The sequence below is a fragment of the Monodelphis domestica genome, chromosome 7 (genome assembly GCF_027887165.1).
Source record: "Monodelphis domestica isolate mMonDom1 chromosome 7, mMonDom1.pri, whole genome shotgun sequence".
Classification (NCBI taxonomy): domain Eukaryota; kingdom Metazoa; phylum Chordata; class Mammalia; order Didelphimorphia; family Didelphidae; genus Monodelphis; species Monodelphis domestica.
Window position 1 is genome coordinate 176,186,972 of NC_077233.1, and position 13,913 is coordinate 176,200,884.

General features: G+C 37.7%; 1 protein-coding gene across 17 annotated transcripts in view; it reads left to right on the plus strand.

Annotated features, from left to right (window-relative positions):
- RBFOX1 (RNA binding fox-1 homolog 1) overlaps positions 1-13,913 on the plus strand; it is a 2,817,840-nt gene that overhangs the window by 1,286,186 nt on the left and 1,517,741 nt on the right. The window contains exon 1 of one of the 17 annotated variants that reach the window (XM_056804077.1): positions 10,932-11,253. The exons of 15 other annotated variants lie outside the window; for them this stretch is intronic. The gene's annotated coding sequence lies outside the window, so the exon portion shown is untranslated. Of the gene's footprint in view, positions 1-10,931; positions 11,254-13,913 lie in introns of those variants that run through there. One more of the 17 variants, XM_056804078.1, reaches the window with a different exon arrangement.

Here is a 13,913-nt window from a genome sequence, read left to right on the forward strand (position 1 = left end):
TTTCTTTTACTATTTCCATGATGCTCATCAGTATCTGGTACTTAATAGGTGCTTAATAAATGCAAGTGGTTAATTAATTGACTAAGATAAAGAGGCAAATTCATTTTTCTTCTTCCTTTATCTTGCTCAGTTATGTGTGACTTTTTGTGACTCCATGAACCCAATACTATCCATGGGATTTTCTTGATAAAGATACTGGAGTGATTTGCCATTTCCTTCTCTAGTGCATTACAATTAACAGTGGTTAAATGACTTCCCCAGAGTCAAACAGAAAGAAGCCAGATTTGAATTCTGGTCTTTTTGACTCCATGCTCAGTACTCTATGCTCTGCAACACCTAGTTGCCAGATTCCTCTCTACCTTGGTTCCAATGTCTAATGTATCCTCCATGGTAAAAATAAATAGAATCTTATCTCCTCTTTCCCATTTTCCAATATTTTAACTGAAAATTTTAACTGAAAAAAAATACATGAAAACTTTTTTTTTTCTATTCACAACAAGAATGGGTAGATCTGTGATTTCTTTATTATGAAGAACTTTTTATAATGTAGCTTAGATAGATCCTAAGTATTTGTTTGACACACATACAGGTTGTTATTTATTTAGTCACACAGCTTAAAAATATTGAGAAATTTCAATCTAAGTCTTGGATAATCATAATAAATATAGAAAATTTTCCCTGGAAACAAAGAAAATGAGCAGCTTAAGAAAATCCTTCCTGAAGAGAGAATTATTATAATGGCTAATGTCAATGACTATGGAGTTAAATTCAGATTAAAGATGGTCAAAATATTAGTCAAACAAAGTATTCCAACTTCTGTTGGGGTGAGGAATTTTCATAAAACTTTCAGGATGAAAAGTGTTATTATAAGTGTTGAATATTTCTTTACACATGTGCTGATTTTGCTAATAAATTGTCCCCAAATAATAAGATGACTGCAAGCAATGGCACTATAAATAGCTGGGAAATAAGTCATGGCTGCCATAGATTATCTTCCAAGATAATTGTATTTGTAAGTAATGTCTATGAGTAATAAACAGCTTTTAGCATGTGAAAGCTACCATCTGAACTCTTAAAGCAACTACAGCTATGAATTGGAAGGCCGTCAAAAGATGATGGCTCTATGTGGGAACAGCCACATGGTTGTCATTTTAAGTGACAATTAATACTGAGTTTAAGGAAATAAATCAGGTACAAGCAATCACCACTAATCAGAAAGCAGAATAGTTCAAGCATATATTAAATGGGCGCTTTATCAGGATGGACACCTTTATATAAACTCTGTTTTAATCTGATTATCATCCACTTTTCCTCAAAGAGTTCTAAGCAGTAAGTCATAGTAGTATGGGAAGGTAAAAGCAAAGCAAAACAAAAACCATCCAACTAATCCACCAAATAAACAAAAAACCTTATCCTTACAGTGGAGGCATCTGGAGTACATCCAATCCCTGGCATTATTTCCCAAGACTTTCCAGAAGGATAATGGACAGCAAAATAACATTGTCATAGTCTTTCTCTGAAAAAGCCAATTTCAAGTTTAAAAAAAATTATTTTTTTATATCAGTATTTGATGAAGGATTTCATAGTTTGTCTAAGTTGAGACATGAATGCAGGACATATTTTTTCCAGGATAATTCTTAGACTCATAAAGTTTTTAAGATAGGATAACCCCAGAGATCGTCTACTCCAACCCCATTTGTCCCCCTTTTTTTCAGATGCTCAAAGAAGGGAACTTCTAGAGGCTCAGAGACTTGACCAGTGTTTAAACATTTAATTCATAGCAGAGAAAGTTCTATGTCCTAGGTCTCCTAATTTTTAGTCCAGTATTACTTCTATCATGACAATTTGTTTGACTGGAAATATTTAAACTTAGTTTCATGGTAGGTTTTTCCCTCCTAGAAATAGATGTTCTAGTTGACAAAGATTCCCCATGATAGAAAAAAAAAGGCTTAAAAGCTACTTAAAAAGCTTGAGTATAAAAATGGACATCTGAGGTCTGACTGGCAACCACAAAGTTGTTCAAGGATAAAGGTGGATATCTCTAATTATGCAACAGTCTCATAGTTCTTCCTTCTGACTATCTTTCTTGGCTATCTGTCTCACACTTTGCTGTTGTTTTAGAAGTGATCCTTTTTCATTTGCAACGGAGCATATGGAAATAAAATTCAGAAGGTTAGGGAAAAAAATCTGTCTTCCCAGGATCATTTGTTATCTTTTGAAAAGCTTATTGTCTTCGTACATTGGAGAGACTATAAGTTCTTTTGAAAAAGTATTTTAGACCCACAAATCTAAGTATTTTATGAGTTATGGTAATATACACATATGTATATATTTGTATACACATTTATAAACACATTCACACCTTTATACATGTATTAGGGTTATACCATTATCAGTTCATGAGCATTAGTAATGGCACTGATGCTCATTCTGAGGTGTGTTGGCCATCCTACTGTCAGAAGGTTATGCCTTTTAGCTGGTTAAAGTAGAGAGTGGTTTCTGTGACAATCTTTTATGCTACCATACCCGCTTCTTCAAATTTTCAAATCAACAAGCAATTATTAAGTATCCACTATGTGTCAGGCACTTTGATGAACACAGAGGATACAAAGAACACACACCACACACACACACACACACACACACACCCCAAAACATTTTTTAAAAATAGTCCCTCCTCTCAAGGAATAATCTGGAGAATAAGGCAAACAGCTATGGAGAAGCTATGTATGTATGTATGTATGAATATAAATAGGAGGTGATCTCAAGCTTTAAGGAAGCTTGCACAAGGTGTCTTACGGTGGGACTATAACTAACATCTGAAGAAAACCAAGGAAAATGGGACATGGAGATGAGGAAGGACAGAGTTCCAGGCATGGGGGATAGCTAATGAAAATGCTTTCAGTTTTGTATAAAAGCTTTCATTAATGATTGTCATCTAAGATATCCAGAGGACTCACACATGTAGACAAAGATTATTTTGTCAGAAAATCATTAATCTGCCAGGGTCTTCTAAGGTCATCTGATCAAAAAAGTGGTCAAGACACTTTCATCAATAGTATTTATATTTTTTATGGCTTTTCACAAAAACCCTTTAAAAAACCATTAAAAATTAATAATATTTTATTCTTCCCCAATTACATGTAAAACAATTTTTAACATCCATTTTTAAAACTTTGAGATCTGTATTCTCCCCTTCTTCTTTCTTCTCCCCAATCCTTGAGATGGTAAGCAATCTAATACAGATTTTACATACAATATACCTTTAGATAATCTGCTGTAGTATCCAGAATCATGAGTCTTCGAATCAGGCAGCCCTGAATTCAAGACTTGACTCTAATGCCCTGTGATTATGAGTGAGTTATTTAAACTTTCATTGTCCCAAGGCAGCTCCCCAAGTTAAATTACAGAAGTGTTGCTGACCTAAATTGATTCAATAAACAACCACCTTGGAAATGGTGAACAAGATTATGGAAACCAAGGTAGTGGCTATGATGGGAGTGGCAGCTATGACATCTAAAACAAGAGGAGCCAGAGGCAGGAGCTCAGTATGGTAGAGGCCAGTATTTTGCCAAACCACATAATCAAGGTGGAATGTTTGCTTCTTAATTACTTTAAATAATTTGCCACTCTCACTGAAAGTTCAGTAAGTTTTAAAATTGGATTGAGGTAGCATGAGTTAAATACATCAAAGCTACTTTGTAGTTCAGTGATCATGTTTAAGGGTCTATATGGGGTGAGGTTACTCATTAACTATTAGGTTAAAAAGTACTGAGCGTTCTATTAGACTTGATAGGTTATAATCCCTAGATTTAGGTATTAGACCCATGATTTCAGTTGGTAGTAAATTCTGGATAAACTCCCACTTCAAAAGCAGCTTCAAGGAGCCCAAAACACTTAGCTTGTCAAGGGTATAATTCCAAAGCCTGCTCCCTATTTACTAAATTCTGGCATAGGAAAGACTTTTTTGCCTGGGAGAAATAAAGAGATAGTGGGACCAAAAAAACATTTCCCACCTTGTATGAAATAAAAAACCAGGATGTTGTGTCTATCTCTATGAATATCTCTAGAAATACTTCATTATTCAAACTCTCCAATGATACCGTGTTTACTTTTCAGGACATAGATTATAGATTTTGTCTCTGTCCCCACCTCTTTGGATTATAAAATGCTTGAAGGCAGGGACTATTTTTCATTTTAGCTTTGTAAACTCAACCCATCCCACTTAGCACAGTGCCTTATACATAATCGGGGAAGGGAAGAGAACAACATTTTTTAAGTATCAATGCCATACACTGGACTGAGTGCTTTTACAAATATCAGATTCTTTGATCCTTACAACAAACTTGTTGTATAGGTTCTATTATTACTTCCATTCATAGTTGAAGAAACTGAGGTAGACAGTGGTTAAGCAACCTAAGGTTATATAGCTAGGAAGTGTCTGAGGCCAGATCTGGGTTCATATTTTCCTGACTCTTGCTGTAACACTTTATCCACTGTATCACCTGCACATAATTTAATAAATTACTATTTATTAAAAATAATAAATAGTAATAAAAGAAATAAAAGTAATAAAATTAGTAATAAGTAGTAATAAATAAAGCATTTAATAAATATTTATGATTATTTATAATTTCTTTTCATTAACCTGGCTACTCCCCAACAAACTCCATTTCTAAAATCAAGGCAATTTTCTCATTAACTCCACATACTATACTCATTCTTGCATTTGTTCACCCTCATGTTCTTAGATAATAATTAATAGTAATAATAATAATAGTAACAGCTAATATTTGGCCAGACACAGTGCTAAGAGTTTTGCTGTTAAGTGCTTTACAATTATCTCATTTGATCCTCACAACCACCCTGAGAGGTCAGTGCAATTAATCAAAGGGGATATTACCCCCTGATTTTGTCTCCCTCTTCCATATATAAATATAAATGATATTTATATCATTCCAGGATATAAATAAATATCCTGCCCATCCTTCAAACCCAGCTCCAGTTTCTCTCCATGTAGCCTTCCTAACAACTCTGGTCCCTTCTCTAACTCTGTCTTTCCTAACTGCTACTGTCCTTACAGTCTGCACAATTTGGCACTTTAATTTATATACACATACAGTGCCCTTTTTTAATTGTTTCATGTATTAAAGACATTAAGCTCCTGAAAGAGCCTTTCTTCCTCATCCCTCCCTGTGCCACACTCAATGTTCAGCACATAGTAGGATGGGCAGATGAGCCTTCTCACTTGACTGATAGCTGTTGCCAGGGTTCTTTCCCCAAGCATGGAGCACTTTTCCTTTGCTGGTCTTCCACTAGAGTTGAATAAAAGCCAGGCTATTACAAGCATCAGTCTTTAAAGATGGCAGAACAGACCAGCAATGGTTAATGACTCCAGGATGAGCTCCTATTGAGGGATATCAATTCTTTTGTGCCCTGACATTGATGTTACTGTCAGTTGACAGTGAGCTTTATAGTCGATCTCTTCAAGTACAAAAGGCCACGAATCGGAAACTGTCATTAAAAGCTGTCTCTTTCTTGTTAAGAGCTATCCATCCTTTATTCCCTCCATAATAGGAGTCAGTGTACCAGATGAGGCTGACCTTAAGTTGAGCCTGTTTGTGTAAAAGGGAAAATAGGTTAAGCTGCTTTATTTTTAATGTATTTTTGGATTGGAGGTATGGAATAAGGGTGGTGGGAGGAAGCATGGTTAGCAGCAGTCAGAATCTGGGTTTTGTTTGCTGTCAAATAATGGGCTTCTCTAGTGAAATCAACAGAGTCTATTTCATAGCCTGTCTCCCTGTGATATACATGCTATTTCAGCAGGGTTGCAGGCTGCCTAAAGATCACTTTTAGCCACAGGCATGTGGCTATAAATAAGCATACTATAGTCCATTGCCCAGAATGGCTGTGGCCTGAGTGCATTTATAGAGGGGGAGGCAAAGTGCTTCATGGAGGAAAGAGAGAGCCCCCCCCCCCCATGTCTCTTCTATTAATTAAATAGCTTTGAAGAGTTATTTATTTATTTTGACATTATGCTTTGTTCTTTTTCTTGGGGAAGGGAATCATTCTATATCTATTCTCAAGTTTCCTTCTAGTTTAAGGTTTTTTTTTTCTTTTTTAAACTTATGCAAGATCACACAGCTAGGAAGTATCTGAGGTTAGATTTGAACCTAGAACCTCCTGTCTCCAGGTCTAGCTCTCAAAACACTGAGCCTCCCAGCTGCCCTTTAAGATAAACTTTTTGAGTTGCTGAATAAATTACTCTCTATGATTTCCATTCTATGATTTATAGTATGATTTCCATACTGTGTTGATTGCAACTCTCCCCTCAATCGCTGAGCATTGTGTTCAATTATCTTGTGGGACAATCATCTGAGTATGAGATCTACTTGGCTGTGGTTTGTGTATGAATCTTGCCTGCCTTCCTCTCCCTAAGCATCTGTGTGGACAGGGTATAGGTTGTGTTGGTTATAGGTCCAGGTTGCTTTGGTTGTTGATAGTAAAGAGCCACTCTTTTTTTGCTAGATCAAGATCTGACATGAGAGGAGAATGATGAAAGAGATTATCAAAGGACAGAAAGATAAAGGTGTCTTATCTCTCTTATGAGTGAATGAAGGAGGAAAATGATAAGAGAGGTTTAGAATTGCAGAACCAAAAAAACATAGATTCAGAACTGGAAGAAAACTTACAGATCATCCCTTCCCAAGTTCTTATTTTTCAAATGGAGAAATTTTCATTTAGAAAAGTAAAATGACTTATCCATGGTCATATAGAATTGAGTTTCAGAGCTAGTTTTCAAATTTATGTTTTCTAAAGCCAAATCCAGTGTTGTTTGTAGTGCATTATTGAGTGAGAATCAAAACAAATGGAATGTGTTGATAATTTCAATATACAGATAATAGGGACCCAGGAAGCAGGGGTAAGGTTGCAATCATTCCATTGGTAAGGGTTATTTTAACCCCATGTCTTTAAAGGAATTAAGTGTAAAGGACTTCCTATTAAAGATTCTATCACTACAGGTGCATATATTCCATCTTGCTTCTTCACATCATCTTGGGGAAAATGCCTCTGTAATTATCAAATGCCCAGACACTAGACTTTTTATTTACAAGACAAGGGCATCAGTCCCAAGGCCCAACTGGGAGCTGAGTACATGTTTTACATGGAGCTTTTTCTTTAGCTATCAATCCTTGTTATCTTTTAGTCAAAAGTATTGGCATTGATATGCATTGTTCAACAAAATTCACATAGATCTGATTACCTGATATCCAGTAACCTAGAAACCAAATATGCTTGGTTAGCTAACCATATCTTAAAGTCCTGGATACTCTTCCTTAGTCTCTTTATTTTGGTCTTCTGGGAAGAGTTGACCCTGATCTTTGTTAAGACTAATTCCCTTTAGGAGAGTCTTGGATATTCTCTCTCTCTCTCTCTCTCTCTCATCAGTAATCTCTCCTTATTGACTCACCTTGATTCCTCAAAACATATACAGGTCTCTCCTGTCCTTTAAAAAATAAAGAAATAATGAAAAATAAATCTTCACTTGACCATGACATCTCATCACTCAACGCAATGTATACATTTCACTGTCAAATTCTAAAAGGAATAATCTGCCTTCTCTCCTTTTGCTTTCTCTCTTCCCACTTACTCACAATATCTTTCTGCCTGGTTTCTGTCTGTAATACTCAGTTGAAACTGCTCTTTCCAACATTAAAGGGAATCTCATATAAGTGTGAACATTTATCAACTCTCCTCCTCACTCACCTCTTTGTAGCTCTTGATATCATCGACCATGACATTAGTTTCTCAGACTTCATCTTCTCTATGTTTGTCCATTCTTAGACCACTGCTTTTCCACCTCAGTCCTCCCAAGAATGAATGTGCCCTGAGGGCTTTACTGTAGTATCTCTTCTCTTCTTTCTATGTACCCTCCCCCTTTTTGACAGCCATCTCTATCCATAGAATTTATTTTAATCTCTATGCAAATGATTCCTTTGTCTATATGTACAGGCACAGTCTCCTTCATGATCTCTAATACTGCATTACTGATTGTCTGCTGGACAACTCCAACTGGAGATATTTCTATAGAAATATCAACCTCAGTTTATCCAAAATGGAAATCATTATCTCCCTCCTCTCTTTCCCTAATACATCTCTCATTCTAATTTTCCTGTTTCTTTCAAGGGCATCACCATCCTTCCACTTATCCTTTACTTTACCCCTTACATCCAATCAGCATCTCACTGTCCATTCTATGGTCACAAAATCCTTTAAGTCCACTCAGCTCTCTCTATTCACCTGGTCACATCCCTAGTACTAGCCTTTATCTCCTATTGCCTGGATTATTATGCTAGTCTCTTAATTGATCTCCCTGCTTTCATTATCTCCCCCCCACCATTCATCCCTTTAAACAATTGTCTAAATAATCATCCTAAAGCACAAGTGTGATATTATTCTCCTCAAAAGTCCAACTTAGTTCCTGGTTGCCTTTAGGGAAAATACACATGTCCTCAGTCTGAATTTAATGTCTTCTATAATCTGGCTACAGCCTACCTTTCCAGACTTACTTCATAATGTTGCTGTTGTTCAGTTGTTCAATCGCGTACAATGCTATGTGATTCCCATAGAAAATATTCTCTATGGGAATTTTTTGGCAAAGATACTGGAATATCTTTGGGGTGGTTTTCCATTTCCTTCTCCAGTAGACTAAGGCAAACAGAGGTCAAATGACTTGTCCAGAGTTACAGAGTCATATTTGACCTTAAGCCTTCCTGACTTCAGGCCCAGAACTTTATCTATTCAGTTACTTACCTGCCTCCTAGACAAACAAAGGTTAAGTGGCTCACCCAAGGTCACACTGCAGTAAGTGCCTGAGACTGGATTTGAATTTGAGTCTTTCTGATTTCAGGCCCAACATTCTATCCCCTGAGCCAGCTAGCTGCCCTGTATTTCATATTGCTCCCCAATGTTCACTCCATGGTCTAGGACCTTGACTTCTAGCTTTCCTTTAAATCTAATATTCCAAATCTAGTCTCTTTGTACTTTGCTGGAATTCATTCTTTTTTAAAAGCCCTATTTATAATATAAGGCTCTTGAATGAGAGACCATTTTCTTTTTGTTTTGTTTTGTATCACCAATAACTTCCTAGGATTGAGAATCAAAATCTGAGTCAGGAAGACCTCGGTTCAAGACCTGTCTCGAGTATATGCTGAGTGTTTGACCATGGGCAAGTCACTTACCTTCTCAATGCCCTTTGAGTCTCTCTGAGATTATAAATTGTAGAGCAATTGCCAGTCTTCATTGACAGAGAGAATTTCCTGAATTGGAATTCTCTTTATTGATTAATTCACAAGTTTTGTTTTTTGTTTTTTAATATTGGGCTTGAACTGTGTGTAGCATAGTATCTTTAAAAACTTTATAGGCAAAATGTTAAAGCAACACGTATTTCTAGAAGGACCCATCATTCTAATTTCTAGTCCCCAAATGAATAGGGCTCTAGATCAGTGCATGTAACTAACTGTATGGCCAATATGTTGGGTGTTTTGGAAGAAAGGGATAGAGATCTGAGCCTTTGATATGAGTGAAGAAAAGCTTAGAATCCACTACAGATAAGCTTATCTGTGGAAAATCAGCCCTCTCTATTTAATTTTCATGCAAGAGAACCCTTTGAAACCCAAGCATTGCCTGCTCCAGGGAAGGTTTGAGAGAGGTCAGCCCTGCTTAGATTGCTACTCTGCATTAGTTAGAAAAACAAGCTGTCTCTTCACAGCATGGAGTGGGTTGCAGGGAGGAGTTGAACAGGGAACAGGATAGAGAAACTGGATGCTTTCCCAGCCTAAGTCAGAATTTCACTTTGTGGCACCATTATTTTGTTTGAAATTAATTCCCAGAACATCAGACACACCCTTGTTTGAATACAAATATAAAGATAGGGATCCCCAACCCAAATATTTTAGGAAGATCAACTGCCACTTTTCATTATCCACATTCTGGCTTCCATCTCTTAATGTAGATAATTGAGTCAATTGAACTTTGCTGGGATATTGTTTTGTTTTGTTTTGTTTTTTTATTACTTAATGAACTCAACAGGGTCTCCAAAGCATACTTGGGCTGGGGTCATGCCCAGCTTGCTAGCATCTGGACTGGAATTCTGTTATTTGTAGAGAGATGGAGAGGCGGTTTGCGAAGAATTTATCTTGCATGAAGCCTCAGACTGGCACAGGAATTTATTTTATTTTAATTTTGTTGAAACCCTTACTGCCTGAAAATAGATACAAGTATTGGCTCCAAGTAGAAGAGTGGTAAGGGCTAGGCAATGGGGGTTGTGACTTGTCCAGGGTCACACAACTAGGAAATTTTGGAGGTCATATTTGGACCCAGATCCTCCTAACTCGTAGTCTAGCAGTCTATCCACTGAGCCACCCGCCTGCCCCTAGAATATTATTGTTGTTATTTTTTAGTAACTCTTGCCTTCCACCTTAGAATCAGCACTTTATATTGGTTCTAAGGCAGAAAAGCAGTAAGAGGTAGGCAATGGGTGTTAAAAGTGACTTGTCTATAGTTAGATAGCCAGGAAGTATCTGGGGCCAAATTTGAACCCAGGATTTCTTGTCTTTAAGCCTGGCTCTCAGTTCACTGAGCTACCTAGCTGCCCCCCCCCCCAATCAATTTTTAAAAGTAGGCTTTCAGGTGACTTCAGGAGAATAGTTGAGATCTGTTTGTAGTCCTTGACTTGTTTAGCAAAACCAGCCTAAAAAGAACTCAGAACACCCCAATTGGCAGAGATTATATTCTTCTACCACAGGGTATTTTCAGTTTGTTTGGTTTTTCCGGGCCAGTATTTCTTGGTAAACTTCCATTTGTGACAGTGCATGCAGCCAAGAGCCAGAAGGACAATACTGGCTTTTTACATTTGCGACAGATATTCAAATAAGATAAATAGATAATTAGCATGGAGCTGAGCAGATGAGGTAGTCTAGAGTATTTCATTTCTGTATAGGGAATCAGCAAACAGTTCCTGTTAATAGCAGCAGCCTCAACACGGTTCACTTAGATGTGGGAGAGTGTGCCATGTGTAGGGCACACCACAAGTAGTGGCAATGCTAAGAAAGAGCTATTTGTCCGTCTGCAAGTACCATGTGAGTCTGCTTTGAGCACAAAGGAGACGGAGAATGGCTTGCCTTGTATTGCTGTTCCATCATCCACAGAGGAGCTGTTTCTGTGATTACATGGAGCAACCCAGGGGCATTGGTGAGTAAGGTGATAGAGAGTAAGGAAAAAAATTGACTTTGAAGTTGGAGGACCTAGGTTCAAATCCTGACTCTGACACTTACTATTTATGTAACCTTAGGCAAGTCATTTAACCTCTTTTGGACCATTTTCTCAGCTTATTACCAATGCAATGTATCCTCTGAGCCTATTTTTCAGTCATTTTAGTTGTGTCTGACTCTTTGTGACCCTGTTTGGGTTTTTTTTGGCAAAGGTATTTACTATTTCCTTTTCCAGCTCATTTTCCAGATGAGGAAACTTAAGGTCTATTTATGACTTATCTGTAAAATGGACAGGATAAGTGGCCAAAAGGGCAGAACCAGTCGGGCCTTCTTAACCTGTAGCCCTGAATTTTTTTAAGAAAGGTATTTTGTTAATGATATTCAATATAATTCTTTTCCTTTGTAATGTTAGATAATTTATGCGTTTGGAAACATTTTTCTGAGGGGGCGTTTCCTAGGTTTTAAGGCATGTGTGATGCAGAAAAGTCAAGAACCCTTCAGTAGGTAGTTTCTGAGTTCCCTTCAAGCTCCAAATTTATCACCGGCTGATTGAAACAAGAGACTCTCAACAGAACTCGAACACCTTCTCCTTCCCAAAGTTAATCTCATCTTTGTAAATACAAAACAACTCTATAACTGTGAAGTGAGTGAATTTGACTAAACGATCTCTTTATATCTACAGCGTGTGTCTTCATGATCTGTTATTTTGGGGTACTGAAGTTCATGACTAGGGTCTAGTGTGGGAACACAGAGAAGGGAATCTAAACTATATCTGACTATCAAGTCAGAGGACCTGAGTTCACATCCCAGATGCTCACCTGTGAGACCTTGAGTAAGTCATTTAATCACTGTGTTAGTTGTCACCTCTAAAGGGAAAAGGGTAGAGGAAATGATCTCCAGGCCCCCTTCCAGACCTCAGTCACAGGGCTTTTCCAAGGTGTAGTGACTGAGTTCAAAGTCAAAATCCCCTCTTCTATTGCCTCTTGCGCGGAATGGCCAGTTGACTCATTTTGAAGCAGCAATGCCCTCAACTCCTAGCTTTATATTGATATTCCTTTTTGTATCAGGGCTGTCACAATAGCAATTGGAATAAAACCTAAAGGAGAGTGCAGTGAATATAAATGGGTAATTGTTTTTTCCCTCTGAACTCAGAGTAGGACAAAACTCTCATAAAGGAAGAAGTCACAGAGGTGCCATGGCAAATACACATCAGGGAACTCTTAGTTCATGGCTGAATCTCAGTCTATCTCAGTGTCCCTTTTTCTCTGTTTCTGTCTGTCTCTCCTTTGCTCTTTCTTCTGTCTCCTTTTTCTGTTCCTTCCTCTCCCATCTCTCTTTCCCCCATAATACTGGAACCAAAATAGATTCTGGAAAAACTTACGTTGCTTTATGTGGTGATGACTGGCTGTCTCCTGGGTCAACATTACCATTATCAGTATTATTTACAGGATACCTGCTGTGCATACTGCTGTAACGAAGCCTATTGATTATATTTCAATATATGTGGGTATATATAGATATGTATGTATTTATATATAAATATTATTTTAAAAGTTCACAAAACCCAGGTTAAGAACCCCTATAAACAGAGTTCATGCAGTATCTACTAAGAAAGATTACAAAGAGAATAATGAGTTGGGAATTTTGGAGAATGCCAAGAAGGTAAAAGTGGTAACAACTAACCTATTACAGGATGTCTTCAAACCAAGGAGAAAACCTTTTGGGCCCGGAGGACTAATGAGTATTAGCAATACTCAGAATTAGAGATGATCACCTATATGATACAATCAATAGGGTGTCAGGCCTGGAGTCAGGAAGGATCATTTTCCTGAGTTCAGATACTTACCAGCTGTGTGACCTTGAGCAAGTCACTTAACCCTGTTGCCTCAGTTTCCTTATCTGCAAAATGAGCTGGAGAAGGAAATGGCAAGCTACTGTAGTATCTTTGCCAGGAAAACTCCAAATGTGATCAAGAAGAGTAAGACAAGGCTGTGGGATTAAACCACAAATCACAAAAGAATCAAGAAAGAACACAGAATTGGTAAAAGACTATTGGGTTGGGTGGGGGGCTCTCTTCAGAGAAAGATCCTTTCAGTGAAGGCTGGGGCTTGGTGTTCCTGTTAACAGAAAAGGCTCACAATGGCCATTATAAATCTATAGCAAGAGAACAGCAGCCTAGTTTCATTGTAATGAGAGTTACACCTGCTTTGAAGCCTTCAGAAACCTTGGAGGTCATAGGAGATCATATGCAAGTCTGTAACTTTTCCCCTTACAAGACTTGCCTTAGAGTTAATACAAAAGGCTTAGGAAATCCTGACTGTATCTATAATTGTCTCTGGTGGAGGCAGGGTGTTGGGAAAACTGGATTCATTTGGAGGAAAAAAATACATAGTGGAGCCCAGGAAGAGTTTCTTTGTTGGTGGTAGTAGAGTCAGGAAAGTAGCATATCTAATTGCTCCAGAAGAAAAGGATCCCAGGGAGCATCATTATGCCATATAATTGGCCCCCAAAATGTGTACTCAATGCTCTTGGTATATGTTGAATCAGAGGTGCTTAGTCTCCCTATGTAAATTTTGAGCACCACTCTGGCAGCCTGGGGAGAAATTATGGACTCTTTCTCTGAATAATGTGTTGAAAGGC